General features: G+C 39.6%; 1 protein-coding gene across 1 annotated transcript in view; it reads right to left on the reverse strand.

Annotated features, from left to right (window-relative positions):
* tp63 (tumor protein p63) overlaps positions 1-17,983 on the reverse strand; it is a 59,014-nt gene extending 41,031 nt beyond the window's left edge. Inside the window, exons 1-2 of the mRNA XM_080297453.1 lie at positions 17,926-17,983; positions 17,693-17,823 (exon numbers count right to left, since the gene is read on the reverse strand). The gene's annotated coding sequence lies outside the window, so the exon portion shown is untranslated. The remainder of the gene's footprint in view (positions 1-17,692; positions 17,824-17,925) is intronic.
* Positions 17,984-19,045: the final 1,062 nt, after the last annotated feature.

The following is a 19,045-nucleotide window of genomic DNA, read 5'->3' on the forward strand; positions in this document are numbered from 1 at the left end:
CAAATCATGCCAGGGCAGCAAAGAGCCTTCGCAGCAGGTGATGTATTGCAGAGCGCTCAGGATACAGATGCTGATCAAGGAGAACGGATCTGAACATCTGATAAGTTCATAAGTGGCGTCTGTTAATCAGCGGAGTCAGCGTTGACCTTCAGCTTCACATCACATAAGTGGAGTCTGAGTCACTTAGCAGGCTTTTACACACAGTGCAAAAAAATTTTAAGGTCATTTAACCTTTTGTTTACAAAACCTTTCAACTCAAAATCAAACTTCTTATAAAGAAAAAAAAAATCATAACACAAAGACCTGCCGGACATTTTTCCTGTTGAAAGGTAGTTTTTTCTTCTCACTATTACCAAGTGACTGCTCATTGGGGATCTTTTGGTTGTCAGGGTATTCTCTCGATTATTGTGGGGTGTTTACCTCACAGTATAAAGCACCATGAGGTTTTTGTACCTGGCTGTTATCATGTTATGAGCTGAAGATGTGCAGATTGCATCACTTCTAGGGCCAGCATGTGGTCACTGGAGGAACAGCAGATTTTTCAGCTCCAGAGGTTACCACTGGTTTAAAACCTATTCCTGGGTCATGGTTTGGGATATTTCAGGTAACTTCCGGTTGTATTTTGTAATCATTGCCTACAGTTGTTGGTCATTTGTCACTTTGCAACCCACCTTCGTCCCAGTTCTTCCTTTCATGTTGTCGGCAAGGTCTGAGATCAGAGCCATGCAACCAAATACATTTTGCAGCACACAGAATTAACTTCTTAGTTTATTTTCTTAGTGCAATGTCACTGCAGTCACGTAGTGTAAACAGGACGATCGGTGTTGGCTAGATAAATAAATACAGCCAATTTCTCACATTCTTAAATAGAAAATAACTCCAGTTCATGGTGTGCTGCACTGCTGTCTTTCTTTACTTTTTTCATTAACATAATGTATGATGCTATAAAATATTTGGGAAGTGACCCATCATTTTCACACTGCTGTACTGTTTTTTGTGAGGCAGGCACTCTTATTGCACTGTATAGACTATAATATATTAATACACAATATAAGTTTGGAGGACACTACAAAGTGGCTTAAAACTCATTGTAAAGTCCACTACACAGTATGTGATAAGTGACAGACAAGGTAAATACTAAACACCAACATGCTAGCTTCTGATCTTTTAAATTGTCACACTCCTTGGCTTTTAAATCAGAATGACTTTGTACTACTTTTATTTGTCTTATTTCTTACTCAAATCTTCTAATTTTATGATTCTTTTTCTTAACTTTTATTATGTCTTCCTATGTTTTTATATCATTTGATAATCTTAAACGTACAGCTGTTCTTTTAAACGTGCTATATAAATAAAATTGACTTTAGCTTCGCTACTGTGAGAGTGCTTAAGTTAGCATTTAGTTTGCTGCAAGCTGCATCTCTGCCTAGAGTTCCAGAAATTGGAATTCACTACCACTGCTACTTATGAGTAGATATAAGTAGCGCTTCATTACCTTGCTCCCCCATATATATCTGATCTAGAATTCTGGCTACTGGTAAGTGGTGTCTGGAGCGATTCTGACAAAACAATGCAGGTTATTAATGTAACCGTACATTTAACCAATCAGTGATGAACCCAGCCATGAAGATCTCTGGGGGTCTTTAAAACCATCTCAGAAACGTAACCTGAGATTAAAAAAAAAACAAAAAAAACACAGCGTGACAATGTATAAAACAAAAGATCTTTGAAGTTTTTGTTTAATAACGTATAAACTAAAAGACAGAGTTGAATGTCATTCTTGTTATTGTAAAGTTGTGTGATCAAACTTATTTTTTAATCCACTACAACTCGTCATTGCTCAACATACGACCTTACTCACTGCAAGTGTGACAACACACTGTACCAGCGGACACGGTAAATTCTGAGTCACTGTTTTGAATGAAGATGTTGCATAACATTGACTGCTCCCCATAGACGATGGTAGTTTTGTTTACTGGTCCCATTCCAGTGTGTGCGGGTTTTAAACAGTCCAAAAAACAACAACAACAAAAAAAAACAAGACAAAATGTTTTTAGACGCTTTGCACTTTCCACTGATTAATGAGACGTAACCAGGAGGCCCTGATCTTTTAAGAGCGTGGAGTAACATGATATACTGAAAATACAGGAATGGCCCACTTTGTTTCTACAGTACCACTATTAAACTGAAAAGAGTGGAAGCAAAACATAATTTCCAGTTTTCTATTATTTTTGCTTAAACACAGCTAAACAAAACAAGCGAATCTGATTTTTTTTTTTCTTTAATTACTCATATTTGCAACAGCAAAAGAGTAAGCTTTCATCTGGTAATACCAAACAAGAAGATGGTAAAACTCCTAGGAAAATATCTCTTTGCCAACAATGGCACAAAGCCACAATTACTGTGACCAATCAGGGTGTAGGAGGTTAAGAAGGAGCACTAATTGTGTTGCCGTGTCTGCATGAAATCCACTGTAGCTGCCTTCTCTGTTTGTTTTCAGTTTGTAATACAAGAAGTCAGCATTAACCAAGCAGGAAAATAACAGGTCTGAAAAACAAATCTGTTCTTAAGACCACAGAGGGCTGGCTGAGGAGGTTGCAGGACAGGTTTGTTGAGCCTCAGGGGCCTGCAGATCCCATTCAGCTTCTGCAATCGGGCTCTCTCCTCACTCAGCTCCTACAGCGCAGACGGTTACTGCTACATAAAGCACATAAACTCTGTGAAATGTGTGCAATCCTGACAGGCGTCCAACATATCCCAGAGCCCTGTCACTCTCACCTAGCCAGAGAGAAAAAACCCAACGTGATGACAAATCCTTGAGCTTTCACTTGTAAAGCAAACGCATCGAGCTGAAGGTAAGTTTAAACAAATGTGCGTCCACTGCTGTTTTGGGTGCTACACGATACACATTTTTGTGTTTAAGAACACATTATTCACCTGGTTTTTGTTAGGAGGGAGGAAAAAATGGAAGACTGGAAACTGTGATGAATATGTCATCAGTCAGCTTTTCCATGTAATCTTCAAATGCCAGATTGCTCCTTTTCAGCCCCACCCCATCCCGTCATGGCCAAGTGACTGTGCTCAGTTGCAACACACACACACACACACGGTTTAACACCCTCAGGTGTTCTGTGCTGATACACTGTAAAAACACTAAGTTCTGAGGCACCTTTTCTTGAATGCAGGAAAACCTCTGATCTGCATTTATTTAATCACTTCCACTGCAACCATTTCTTTTAATATTAACTTAAATACACATTTGTCAGTGCTGCATTAGTAAATCACTACCTTTAGAACTTGAGCTCATAATCACATGATTATGCAAAATTTGAACACTTCAACTTTTTCGAATGTGCGGTTTTGCAGCTTTTCTTTGTCACATGTTTATTTGTATTTGAGCATTTTCTGACTTTATTTGACAAATTAGATAAAAACAAAACTGATTGATAAAAAAAATCATCAGTTCAAGGCTTCAAATCAAGTAATTTGAAGACACTAAACTCTTTGCAGAGTACAGAGAGGTCAGACTCGCGACATCAGCAGCTTATCTGAGCTCAGATTGCAATACACTTTAGTTTAATGGGAATTCTCAAATCCAATGTTCTAAAATAATCCACAGGTCCAGATTTTAGAAGCATATGCCTTTTTAGCCCATTTATAATTTCTTTATATGCAGTAGATTTATACAATTTTATTGATATGTGATGACGTGTAAGAAACCTATTTCAGCATTGTCCACAAAACTGCGTACCTTCAGAAAAAATGATTAATTACAGCTATGAATAATAATGTAGAGTAGATTGGGATCGTCTTTGCTTATATTTCCCAACATGCCTTGCATTAAATTCTGCTGAAAACATTTGATTTTCTGTATGAAATTCATTATAAATTTACTGCTGTTATCAGGTAAAATCCTATCTTGCTCCATCTCATACATAGAGTACATACAACTTTCTCTGAAAAGTTAACCAAAATAAAGGTTAAAAAACTTTTTTTTTTTTTTAACTACATGAATCCACCAAAACTTAACCGAACGGCCTGTTTTTAGAGTGCAGAGGAGGATGGCAAAGAGATTAACGGCTGAGTGAACTCGGACACAGTTCAAGTGCCAAACTTACTGTAAGGTGACTCTGTGAAGGCAACAGCACAAACACATATGGACACACACACGCAGAAGGAGTCATCGCACCTTCTGTTACTATTACTCACACCGAGTCATCGTGCAAAGAAAAGAAGCTTATCTTTCATCATGCAAAGCCTTTCAAAACACCGCACTATCCCACTTATCAAAACAATTTTTAAAAGCGGTTGCACAGATTTCAGCAATGCCAGGAAGTACAGAAATGTAGCTTAGATCATTTCTGGTGTTGGTTCAAATGGTGTCGAAGTGACCGGGGAGTGTCGGCGGCCGCACGTGTGCCAGAGTCGGAGCTCTAGACGCCTCCGTGCAACAGGAAATGCCAATGATGGTACCTTTTGCCTCATGGCAGACTGAATGCTGCTGGAATGTAAACTCCGTCCACATGCTGACATTACTGCCATCAGCCTGTCTGCAGTGCTGAAAAATCACTTTACGTTATACTGTGCTCGAGTACGGTTTTTAAAAAGTTGACTCTACTGCAATTAATAAAGGAAAATAGTTCACTTTTTACTCCAGTGTATTAACCTTCCAGTCATTGAGTAAGGTCATTTATGAAGCAGACTGTTATCAGAATAATGTTTCCAGCATGAATCTGTCATTCCGCTTCACCAAGAACCTTTTTTCTTACATGAATTCTTCCATAGGTGTGGCACAAATTATGGACAGTTGTTTGAAACAGATTATAAGGCTTTTATTTTATTGCAATTTGTAATTTATGGGTAACTATTCCATAACAGGACATCTCATTCTGACAGTGCTCCAAATACTTTTAAGTGTTTCACCCCCAAATATCTGAAATATTGCCAACATCTCCAAAACAGATGTTTGGTCTGATTTTAAATCAGATGGATGGAAGTAACAATTGGAGAGAACAAAACAAAACAAAAAACCCAAAACACCCGACAATGACGACTTCACTGAAATCTGTTTGACCCGGCCTGTTAGTGATGCTGGCCTTTAACCTACGCTGTATGGACTGTGATCAAGTGAGTTTCTTGTAAACTGAGTAGAGTTTTTTTTCCAGAAGGTGAAATACTCATGAACGCGCTACAAGTGACTCTTTGTGTATTAGCATCATTACTAAACCACAACATTTCAAAGAGCGAACGCAGTTTGACATCTGCAAGTTAAAAAAATACTAAAACACACTTAAAATGCATTTAATCTATGTCATGTTTGAAACTCTGGACTTTAGCTTGGTGGAAGATTAAAGCGCTGGCATCTGTAGTACCTTGTGCATAATGAGCGCTTTTGTGTGGTTAAACTGAAGCTGTTAAGATTTTTTTGTCATCCTTGGGCTGCAGAAGCAAGTTGTTAATGCAATCTCGCCTCTCCCTTTTGATGTATTAAAAAATGAGCTATTATGCTTATCTTTACTCTCTATCATGATTCATGTCAGCCTATAAAAATTTAATTTGTACAAAATTAACATAATTTCGTTTTGAATAATGCGTTAAGTGTATGCAAAGTTAAAGACCTGATGCTTCAGGCTGTCAAGCTTCCTTACTTAGAGCCAACAAAGTTGAGTGAGTGCAGCTCACAGGCTCAAAGGACAAAGGAAAGTAGGCTTTATGAGAAGGAAGCTTTAACAGGGGCTAAAACTGTGAGACAGAATATTCATTCAGTATGAAAAAAAGGGATTATTTGGAACAGTGACTCAAGCTAAGTTACTTTGAGATTCATCACAAAACTACAGATGTTGAAATGTGGATAACAGCACCCACGATAGCCAGGTACACAAACGCCTCTCAGCCTTGCTGCCAACGCAGTCTCTCATTGTGTATTTGAGAGAAAAAAAAAAACCCATTCCCACACCCCAGTCCTGGCTTTTTCTCTGGAACTGCAGAACCAGCCCATCTTTCCATCAATTTCAGGATCAACTGCCCTGCTGTTCTCTGTAAAGTGTACTCTAGGTTATTCTATTGATTGTTTTCACAGAAATATTACACCCAAAAAACACTTTAGGCTTAAGTTATTTCCATGTGAACATAAAACAACATATCCTCGTGCTCGTCCCCACAGTATTGAGCGTTTTGATGACAAACGTGTTGTTTTAACCACTGTTAATGTAATTTTATGCATATAACTACCAAATATGTGATAAATGTAATATATGATATAGGATGTAAAATAAATTTGGCAAAAATAAAAAAGTAAGGCTGTTATTAGGTCAGAAAGGTTATTATTTTGAAAAAACAAAACACTTAACTTCCCTTTATATATCATTTCCTGAAGTTCTAGAAAGACTTGCTCATAGTAAATCCAGCGACTCTTTTCATTTATCAGAACCAGTGTTATCTTCCTTACAGGTAGATAACAGAGCCATTACTCTTACTTAGAGGCTGTAGGTAACACCAGTGACTCACATGTATAGAAAAGCCTTATCAAAAACTGCTCATTAAGTTTGTTTTGCATAGCTTATTGATATTTTATGCAAATATCGTGTTTTCTTCATCATTATTAATCATCATGTCCTCAGATGGTTCATCGCATCATTTATGTTACTTATTGTTTGTCACATCTTATAAAATGTGTGATATTTGACACGATAACTTTACCTCACTGTCTACACGTGCTGAAGAGACCGGGGAAATAATCAGTCATAAAAACCTTTAACACTGCACAAAGAGCGACAAAGAAGCAACACCAGTGACAAAAAGACAGCATGTGCAAAGAAAATGAATACATTTTAATTTGAAGACATCTCGTCATCCTAAAAGCGTCTCTATAGAATGACATAAAACAGTCAGGACCAACGTTTTTCACTTCTCTGAAACTCGACAAGCAAGATTACTCATCAGTCAGAGCACCTTTCTGAAGAACTCCCCCCACCCTGCCCCCATAAGAAGTTCGCTAAGGAGCTCACAGACGAGTTATACAAATACTGTTGTACTAAAAGAAATTGTTTTACAAAAAGTACAAATTTATATCTGTGATTAATCTCCGCAATGCAGACCTTTTTAGGTGGGTAACTGCACACGTTGCAACTGAATCCCATTTATTCACTATTCAAACACAATAGCGTGATTTTTGAGCGTATCAATGCAGTGAGGACTGCTACACTTAAAAGAGAATTTCCATCTGCATGAATTTATATTTAATGCTTGTACTCTGTTGTGAGGGTGGCAGGAAGATCCCAGCACACAACAGATAAAGCAGTGATGACAGCTATGATGTTTAAGAAGTCTCACAGAACTTGACATGCATTTTAGATATTAGTGTCACAAAAACTTTCACATCTCAACCAATAATAAAGCTGAAATTATAATAACAGGTTCTAAAGCATAGAGAGATACTCATCACAGAAATGATTTACTTAGAAGCCGTAAAGCAAGACACCCAAGAATGAGCTTTGACTCAGAATTTAACTGAAGCACGGCCTCCGCTCTCTACGAGTGACTCAAGGAAACTGATGCTTGCTTTCTTATCTGCCAAACTCGACTGCTGTAACTCTCTGCTAATTAAAAACATTTTAATGTACTACAATTCATTCAGAGCTCTGCTGATAGGTGTAATGTGTTCTGTCCTTCTATTTTTAAGTCTCCACATCATTTTAGTCAATCAGTACAGAGTATATACTTCATAAACTGGCTGGCAGGAGGTCTGCTGGTTGTTAAAACTGCAGCTTTTACCTTTTGTCCTCCTGCTGGAAGACCTGAAAGCATTTGCTTTACAGACATTATTTATCTGTAGTTATTCACTTAATTGCACTTAATTTCATTTTAAGAGATTTTATTTTTTAATGTACTTTTTTCTGTATTTCATCTTAATGTTGCATTATTTAATTTAAACTTTATATGTTATTGCATTAATATTTCATCTACTTTTTAACTGTTTATTTTTATTGCGTACTCTCGCTTACAGTTTGCTTCAGTTTCAGCTTACAAACTGTTTCAAGAATATTACAGAATGGTTCAAATTTCATTTCATGTTCTGAGTTGTAGGAAACGTCATGTTGAACATCAAAGTAAAACAGATCTGCTAAATTTTAAGTTGAAATCTTTATATGACCTTAATTTAGCAAAGTTTACAATTTATAATCTTAGAACATGCCACTAAGGACGCCCTGGATTATTTTTCAAAAGTTGTACAAAGATTTTTCCATTATGTTTGAAGAGACCGAGGTCCTAGTTTTCACACTTTGCTGCCCGTTCCACTTCACAGGCTGGCTTATTCAAAAGTAACCCTGAGAACAAACCTGACTCGAAGTAATGAATCATGAATCAAAGTCTAAACACAGCACGTCTCAATTCATCATCACAACTCTACGAAATCAAGTCTTTGCCACGGTCCAAGTGTTTCATACCTGGAAAAATCAATTATTAACTGAAGTGAGGATGGACAACGGCAATCCTTAATATCAAGCCTCAGTACAAACTATTCATTTAAATGCTCTATTTTACATTCAGTTGGGATACTAGGGCTGTTCGATATAGCGATATATATCGGATGATGATATAAAAACGTCTATCGTTTCATTTTACGCTATCGTTTGTTTCGTGGTGTCGCAAAATAAACTGTTTACGGAAATATTTTTTCATCGTTTTGATGGTCACTGTAGTGGCTATATTAATTTTTAAAGTTCTCTCTTTCTCTTTTATTTTATATAACCACACTACAGACGGACAAGTGCCTGTTTTTATGCTTTGTGGTTAGCAACAACGACGGTAACAGCATTGCGTGTCCGCTTGTTTATGTTCCACATAAACCTTTCACAATAAAGCTCAAGATCCTGTTCAGACTTTTCAAAATAAACTGAATCACGTGAAAGAGCAGATTATTTACGGATGAGAATTTTAAAAAAAAAAGAGCCGCCAGGTGCTAAAAAATAAACCTTAGACTCAAACGTTAGAACAGGCTTTTCCCCGCAGCACGCCGTGTAATAAATACTCACAAAGAAAACGGCGGCCTTTACAACTTATGTCTAAAAATGTATAGTTTCATGCATCGGTTAAAACACTCGACTCCAGCTACATGACGCGCAGCTGGAAACACTTCACGCAAGTCAAGCTGCCCGAGATTCACAGAATTTACAGATTTTGTTACATTTCTGTGATTTATATCGTTATCCGACGATAGAATTCTTATATCGGGATATGAGAGTTTGGTCATATCGCACAGCCCTATGGGATACTGTTACATTTTCAGCTGTATAGATCTGTGTGTTGACACCAGCAGTACATCGGGTGTCAACACACAGACACACACACACCAGGGAGGTGATTTCCCACTTCCATCATGAAGCGTCAGTATTTATACCAGCACAGTGGGACAAGATCGCACTCATTCACATTCACCTTAACAGGTGGACCTGAGCAGCTGTGATCCTGTGTGTGCATTTTATTCAGATGTTTCTTTTTCACACGATGTTGAAAACACAGCTGACGCAGTTTTAACAGCAGGTGCTTCCTGAATTCTTGAAATGGTTAATGTGTTTAAAAAAAGCATTTTTGCATGTAGGCAAACAGGCACACAAACATTTTTGATGCCTAATCGCCACTTTGGCAGCGTTGGCCTTCAGAATTCACGAGTGCTAGTGAGGAAATTAGTAGGTTAAGACTAAGCAAACCAAAGCTACTGCTCAGTTTTTAGGTTTTGTAAAACAGAGCAAAATAGCATAAGCAGTAAGGATTCTGCTGCAAGCATCAAGATGTGCAACCTGAACTATGGAGGCAGCTGTTAGCCACATCTGTCCACATCTACTGCTAGCGCTGCATGCTCTTTCAGCTGTTTATGGTGCTTGAACACATGAAAATGACTTCATTGACAAGGACTGGGTGGTGCTGAGGGTCATTTTGACCACAGGGAGACACAGATTGAACTTCAGATTTAGCAGGAAATCAAATTCTTAACTGCACATTTCTCTGAGATGTGATGTGTTTATATTCTGATGTTATTTATAACTGGCTGTTGGTCTGTTATGACACTAAATTGTCTGTGTTCACTGTGTATGAGTTTAACATATGCAATAGGAATTCAAGCTTTTACTTAAGCTAAAGATTGAAGCTTTTCATCCACCATCCAGCATCACAGTGCCACCAGCAGGTTTTTGAAGAGTGGACAACAAAACTCCCCTCCAGCAGGAATTTCATCCCTAATGTGATCCGGTGAGCACCAGGAGCACAGATCCATACCGAGACTCCCGTCACAGCTCCAGCTGTGATTCTCTTCAAATCAAACACCGGCTGCATTTCATCAGTACGTGCCTGCGCGTCTTATAAATCATGGCCCAGAAGGCTCTGGCTATGCGAGCTGTGACAAACAAATTCTGGTTTGCGCTTTCTTTGAGCTTCGTGTTGAGAAAATATTTACTGTGCATGTAAAGTGCGTGCAGGGGGCGGCCAGTTCATGTCTGCTGAAGGTTAGCAACGGCAGACATCTGGTGAAATTGTAGCCCACAGCTGTCGCCAGCCTGACATCTCCTTGCTCTCAAATTTATCTCCCACCGCTGGGACATGTGCGTACGACATGCCAGCCATATCGAGGGCATATTTGCAAACCGCGAGGAGGTTGCTGGGGACACAGTGGCTGACACGAGGAGCCCACAGGCTGCTGCTCCTGCTGCTTGGGTGGAGGTGGGTCGGGGAGGAGGGAGAGAGAGGCGGAGTGCTCACTTAGGGTCAAGCCTTCGCATTCTTCCCTCCTGTGCCGGAGGTCAGGCTGGGGGACAGATAAAGGAGGGCTGAGACTGACATCTTAACCTCACTCGTAAACTGCTCCACTTGGTGAGGAAACAGGCCCACGGGGCAGAAACAGCCACTGGCTCAGACCAGTGCGGTTAACATTCTTAGAGGATAATAACACTATTTTGACACATGGGTCATGTGAGGTGTGTTTTCACACTGATGCGCTGAACAGTTTTGTATTTCTGAGGGGTTTTTTATTTCTTTAAGCCTAACTGAAAAACGCCTGAAAGTGCTTTAAAAATCCTTAAAACACGCCACAACTGGAAGAGGAGATAAAGTACAACTATAGCATTACATCAGGGTCGTAGTTGAGAAGGATATGGCCAATTTAATTACTTTATATGCATCTTATATTATAACAGTGCACCACCAAATTATACAGTCCAAACATTTACTTTGACAAAGTTCATCTTTGGGAATAAAATACACAACTTCACACTGATATGACATAGGAGTATGAAGTGAAATGGAAATACTGAAAAACATTAATCATCACAATAACCACAACATAAAATAAAATATAAATGAATGTGAAATAAATGTAAACACATACACAAACATTTATAGATGCAGAGCAAAAAGCAGTTTTTGTTACACTTCCTCTAGTGTTTTAGTTAGTTTAGACAAGGTGTATGCAGTTATCATTATTAATTATATACTAACTTGTCTATTGAAAAAGCATTTATTTTCTTTGCATGCAGAGAGAAAAGTAGGTTGGAGTGAAATTCCTTGTTTGTGTGTACAAACTTGGCCAAATAAAGATGATCTCTCTCTCTCTCTCCATATATCTATCTATCTATCTATCTATCTATCTATTAGGGCTGCACGATTTTGCATAAAATGAGAATCACGATTTTTTGGCTTAGAATTGAGATCACGATTCTCTCACGATTTTCTTTTCCAGTATAAATATTTATTGCACTTATTAACTGCACATCAACTTCGTAACAGTTGAGACTGAACATAAAAACAATAAATAAACATAAAAACAACAAACATCTCACATTTTGTCGTTGCCGCAAAATGTTGTACTGCTTGAAATTCCGTCTCCACCGTTGCTCGACGCTGCGTGTATAGAGCAGGTAGTGCAACAATAGAAAAATAGTTGCGGGACGGCACTGTGTAGCGTTTGTCTAGGGTGTTGATCATTTTCCTAAATCCCTCGTTTTGCACAGTGTTGATGGGAGCCATATCTTTGGTCAGGTGATAAGTGATAGCCTCCGTAACTTCTTTGTGCCTGCGGGAGTTCGGCGTGTATAGGGAAGCGCTGTATAAGGTTCCCGTTATTGATGTTTGGGTGGTTGACCAGGACGGATTTTCTCCTGTCACTTTCTCGTCATCCCTGACGTGCTCTCCGTTGTTTTTTCCCTGCTAATTTTAGCATCACACGGCACAACTTCTGTATCACGTGGTATAAGGCTCCGCCCTTGTCATTTGTTGAGCAGGAAGAGTGAGCGCTTGTTTTCATGCAGATTGTCCCAGATCAAAATGTGGTACAATCGTCGTCGTCTTTTTTTTTTTTCTTTTTTTTTAAATCGTTGTCATTTGGAAATGAGATCGCACATAAGTATGAATCGAGATCGCGATTTTCTAACGATTAATCGTGTGTGTGTGTATATATATATATATATATATATATATATATATATATATATATATATATATATGTGTGTGTATATATATATGTGTATATATATGTGTATATATATATATATATATATATATATATATATACACACACACACACACACACACATATAGATAGATAGATAGATAGATAGATAGATAGATAGATAGATAGATAGATAGATAGATAGATAGATAGATAGATAGATAGATAGATAGTTAGTAGGGGTGCAACGATATTCGTATCGATATTGAACCGTTCGATACAGTGCTTTCGGTTCGGTACGCATATGTATCGAACAATACAACATTTGTAATTTATTTTATCAATAGCTAGGTTTCATTTGACGTAGACGTGACGTCGACGTAAAGCGCGAAATTTGACTGGCGGTCGGAAGTGAAAAAGATAAGCGCAAAATCACAGACAGACAGTACGCAAAATGCCTATGTCCTGTTGTGTTTACGGATGCTCCAGTAGGTCGACCAGAGAAACTGATAAACGGTATTTTAGGGTACCAAAAATAGCCCAACGAAGAGGAGAAAAATGGAAAATTCTAACCGAAAAACGTAGGAAAAAATGGATTTTAAATTTACGTTTACAGTCGGGAGGAGCAGAGTCTGCCAATGCCCGTGTCTGCAGCGACCACTTCGTCAGAGGTAATGTTATGTTTGCAAACGAACTTATTAGCATTAGGTAGTCGTTAAATTCTCGTTTACTTAGTGCTTTTAAGTTAGTAGTCTAATATTGACTTGATTGGGACTATAGGCTGCCCAAGTGCTTTGGATGACGAAGAGTCGGAGGACTGGGCTCCGACGGTCAATCTCGGCTACGAACGAAAACCCAGATCGGAATCAGTTCTCAAACGAGAGAAAAGAATGAAGCTTAAGGCAGAACAGCATCGATGTGCAGAGGCGATTTTGGATATGCAACAGACGGCTGAGAGCCCGGATTTGAGCCTAGTGACAGTGGAGAACAGGCTACTAACCCTGCCATACAATTGCAATGAGCTGCAATCACTTCTCCATCCTCCTTTGCAATTACCCAAGTCTTCAGAGGTGTCTCGTTAGACCGCTGAGAATGGTTTACCTTGAAACAAACAACTGTCACTCTAACGAAGTCCTAAGGATGTGGCATGTTTGTTGACGTTAAAGCCGCTACCGCTAACTGTTAGCGTGTTTAAGATAAAGCAATATAAGAACAAACACTCACCCTTGCAAACACCAAACTGTATCCATCACGGAGACGTTTTGTTCCAAGGTTGTGGACCCACCTGCTGACAAAAAAATTGTACGCCTCCAGACTCTTGAAAGCTTTCATTTGCTGCCTAGTGTAGTAAGAAGTCTGGAGGACCAAGTAGTTGGTGATATCCACAGCCTCGATAGTAGGCAAATCCTTTACTTCTGTGGTGTATTCGGACATTTTCAAAGAATACGGATCACGTCCGATATATTTTTTAACTATCTGTTTATATCTCTCCCGAGAAACGGGGTCTAAAGTTGCACAATAGCTGCTCTCCTGACTCTCCACAGTGTCCTCCATGTTTACTTCCGCCCTCCACTCAAAAATCGCGCTGCCTCCGCACGTCATCAGAACCACGTGACCGCAACCCAACTATTTTCCTTCTGACGATGCTGTCTGTGTTGAGCGCTCAGTGAATCTGTGTTCGACTACTCTGCCTAGGCTGCACTGTCGAGCGCAGATCCACTGAGCGCTCCACACAGACAGCATAGTCAGAAGGAAGAGCACAGGGCAAGCTAGCGAGACAGAAGTAAGCTCTCCCTGCAACAGGCAAATTGAACCTCATTCAGATCTGGCGTTTGGAATTATTTTGGTTTTCATGTGACGTATGACCCTGAAGGTAAGCGAGTCATGGACTAAAGTAAAACAGTATGTTGGATGTGCCATGCAATGCTCAATTACATTGGTGTGAACTAGTGTGTTAGCGCAGTTAGCTCGTTAACGTGTTGGCCGTCTAGCCCCATGCACGGAGCGATCGGCGGTAGCTCGTTAACGGAGATTTGCCGTGTTGTGGCGTTAAGGTCATTTCAACGAGATTAACCTGAAAGCACTAGTGGGAACACAACGAATATGACTGCACATTTACGCCGACATCATCCTAGTGCAAAGACAAGTGGAAGCAGACAAAAAAAAGCAAGCATGCTACTAACTTTAGCCGAGTCATTTAGACAGCTGTTAGCACATGATTCTCCTTATGCTGCTGAGAATATAGCCCAGAAGAAGCGGATAGTATAGCTTTTATTTTGGAAAGAGCCATTTCTCTGTAATAAACTCTCTTTTCCAAAGATGAGTGATTCCTCAATCAGATACAGGGCTTGCAATATCGCTAGCCCGACGTCCCGGAGCTAGCGATTTTTTCAGTCGGGCTACCAAAATCTATCTCTTCCCTGCCCGTCGGGCTATTGTAGGAAAAATATATGTCAATGCTTTTGCATTCTTTCAGAAATGTAGCTGGGTAATTATGTCATTGGCATCGGTGAGCCACTGTCAATATGTGACATATTGAAGTCGCGTTTGAATTTGCGCTTGTTTTTTTGCTTTCACTTTGCACTCGTGCTAACTGTGTATAGAGAGCGACAGCACTGATCTGTGAGTGATGATAATTTGCGCACCAATTCCTCTGACATCGTCTTATTAATCGTTAGCTTACTCTGCAAACATGACAAGTGAAATCTCCCGCAGCAAGCTTAAACATGCGAGAGGTTGATCGCGCAGAGAATCGCTGAGCTTATGTGAGTGCGTGTGTAAAAGCATTTCAGTTCTGCTGAGCCAAATAAGACAGGTCAGGGTGAAGAAGTGACAGCCAAAGAAAAGCTTACCACAAAACGGAAAAGTTATGACAAATCAGACTATAAGGCAAAAAGAAAGTGCAGCTTTATGGTTTCATGGACAAAAGAATTTCTGTGGCTGCAATATGACGAGCTAAATAACCAGGGCTGCACATAAGTGGTCCGCAGGTGCGCATTCGCTGTCAAAATAAAAAACACGCACAAGGGTTAGGGTTAAATTTAAAAACTGTACTTTTGAGTTAAAATATATATTTATAATTTTAATAAATGACAAATTAAAAATGCATGAACATTTTTTTTGTATCGAAAAAATATCGAACCGTGACACCAAAGTATCGAACCGAACCGAACCGTGAATTTTGTGTATCGTTGCACCCCTAATAGATAGATAGATAGATAGATAGATATATCCACTACTACCAGCCAAAATGAAAAAAACAAAACAAAAAAACAACCTGTATCAGTAGAATGGGTGGGTTCACTGTGGTTAAGAAGCTGCTGTAAAGTGTTAAGCTCAGTGTAAACCAACAGTGACTGTTGCTTTTCTGCAACCCTGAACACGCATTAATTCTCCCACACCTAAAGGAAAACTCAGTGTAGCTCTCCATTTAAAAAGGATCTTAGTACATGTCCGCGAAATGGAGCATTTAAAGGTCAGCAAAGCCAAACATCTGGATGGACTTTGACACAAGCACCTGACTGACCGGGGGGAAAACAAACTGATGCCCAAAGAGAAATCAGTGATTTCCATGTTCAGACTAAACATGGATTTGAAGATCGGCAAGTTGACAATTGTGTCCAACATCAGGCTAGCAAATTATCCTAATTAGTCTCTCACACTATTTCATCCACAGAGATCAACTCTATTTACACTAATCATGAATAACATAACAACCACTGACAGGTGAAGTGAATAACACTGATTATCTCTTCTTTATGCCACCTGTTAGTGGGTAGGATAATATTAGGTAGGAAGTGAACATTTTGTCCTCAAAGTTGATGTGTTCGAAGCAGGAAAAATGGGCAAGCATGAGGATTTGATAAGTGCCAAATTGTGATGGCTAGACAACTGGTTCACAGCATCTCCACAACTGCAGCTCTTGTGGGATGTTCTCGGTCTACAGGTGTCAGTATCTATCAAGAGCGGTCCAAAGAAGAAACAGTGGCGGATCAGCGACAGGTAAAAGGCGGCCGAGGCTCACTGATGAATGTGGGAGCGAAGGCTGACCTTTGTGGTCCGATCCATCAGATGTGCTACTGTAGCTTAAATTACCAAAAACAGTTCACGCTGTGTATTCTGACAGAAAGTTGTCAGAATACACAGCGCATTGCAGTTTGTTGCGTATGGGGCCGTAGAGAAGCAGGCCAGACCATGCTGACCTCGGTCAACCACTGAAAGAAGCAACAATGGACGCATGAGCATGAAAACTAGACCAAAGAGCAATGGAAGAAGGTGGCTTTGAGATTGTTGCAGACCAACAACTGGTTTGACGAGCACATCAGCGAGTTTGAGGTGTTGACTTGGCCCCCAAATTCCCCAAATCTCAATCCAAACGAGCATCTGTGGGATGTGCAAACAAATCCAATCCATAGATGCCCCACCTCGCGGCTTACAGGACTTAAAGGCTCTGTTGCTAACATCTTGGTGCAGATACCACAGCACACCTTGAGGGGAGGAGTAGAGTCCATGCCTCAATGGCTGTTTAGGCAGTAAAAGAGGGACCAACACAATATTAGGCAGGTGGTCATAATATGGTGCCTGATAGGTTAATATTTGAATTAATCTTATAAATAATGGTTCCCACTCTTCAGTTAGCTGTACAGTATGGTTATCTGCTTGACGTGTATCTGCTATTGTTGGACGCTTTCACAGGTCCACTAGAAAGTAAACTAAGGGTTGGTGGCACTGAAGCACTTTGAACATACATCAAAAAATGTGGAGGCATTTAAAACTGTAAAACATAAACTCACATGAGAGGCCTCAGATGTGATCACTGATAACTTTACTGATGCCCACAGCACATAATTGGACTTCCAAATAGCTAACAGCACACAAAAGGCAACGTGAAAATAAAACTTACTATCACGTATCAACAAATATACATTAGGGATCGTGACATCCATCGTCTCTATGTACAGCATGTACAGTATGCACAAGGCAGCAGGTGGCTGTTTGCCCATGTTGGCGAGCAGGTGATCGTTAAAAGCAAAAATGAATGGAATCCAACATTAATTAAAGCTAACGATAAACTAATGTAAATAATAACTCAGACAACATAAATCAAACACAATGTTTTCCATTGCAGCAATAAAATATTATAGTGAGCGTCAGATTGCAGACAGCTATGACATGCATGTGTATGAGGACTTAAATACGAATGTGGGTTCAGTGTGTGTGTGTGTGTGTGTGTGTGTGTGTGTGTGTGTGTACATGTCTGAGGCTCGGGCCGGTCCCTGTGCAGGCTCTGCTCATTCTCCTCAACTGCAGCCTTTCCAGGAGCTTGTCATCGGTGCTTAGTCCCACCACCGCTGACCGTCTGCCCTGCGTCTAATGGGGGCATCCTAAAACAAGAGGCGGGATGACTGACACGGCAACACAGACTCACTCTCATACCCTGTCTGACATGCGAAATATGGAAGGGAATGCAGTCCTCATCAACCCACCTCAGCCAGTGAACAACAGCCAGTGTGGTGATTTTCATGTATTGCACAAGCTGCAAGTACAGACTGGAAATAGAGCTCAGTCAGCACACTTTCACTTGACATTTTGAAACATAAATCATATCAGTACACTGTGGCGAGGCTGAATTAAGTAATAATGACAAGCTAACAATCAGCATTTATGTTTCAAATTATTCTTTCCATCATCTGGACATAATTTACACAGGACTGTCTGACAAATATCTCATCAGCTTCTGTGTTGTGTTGACTCATTTCATCAACCCTCAGCCCACATTTCTCCAGTCAGCTTTAAAGTCAAATCAGAAATCAGATATCACAGTTTCTTTTCTTTTTTTCTCTTCTCAAACAACCCCACGCGATGACATGACAAAAATATCACTATTTCATTTAAAAATAAATGCTATATATGAGTTGTTTTTCAGGCAAAACTGTATAAGAAGACGGATGAAACTCTCACATTTGATACTTTCAAAGAAAGCAGAAGCCGGGAGCCACTTTAACTCAGCCGCAAACTGGAAAGTGTTTTAACACATTTCTGTTTCCACCCTTTAAAAAATTAAAGAAAATAATTTAGCTGACTCTAGCCTCACACTTGTGTGTTGAAAACTGGAACCAGCATGATTCTTTCCTAAACAAATACCTACCACCTCCAAAAGCCTGCAGACACACCTGCTGTTTCCTCTGCGCTCAACGAACATGATATCCTGCAGCTTCCGGTTAGAGCATCAGGCGTTCCCAAGATCCGGGAGAGCCATTCCACTTCCTGTTTATCCAACCGCACAGAAACGGGCTGCAGTTCAACCAGAGTTGCAACAGGGGGCGCTTAAAAGATGGTCCTACATGAATAATAATAAAGCGTATTAATGTCGTATGCTTTACGACATCAATACAATGTCACATTGACAAAAGAAATATAAAAGGATTTTTTTATCAATTAATTTTTTGATAAAGGATTTTGAGATAAAAATCAAAATACTACTTTAACTTTGTCGTAAAAAAAACCAAAACAAACAAAAACAAAAACCCCAGGAATTATTCAAATGAAAATTGGCCTTATACACCTTCGCACAAGATGCCTCACAAAATGAAATTGGAGGTGAGT

The sequence above is a fragment of the Astatotilapia calliptera genome, chromosome 23 (genome assembly GCF_964374335.1).
Source record: "Astatotilapia calliptera chromosome 23, fAstCal68.1, whole genome shotgun sequence".
Lineage (NCBI taxonomy): Eukaryota > Metazoa > Chordata > Actinopteri > Cichliformes > Cichlidae > Astatotilapia > Astatotilapia calliptera.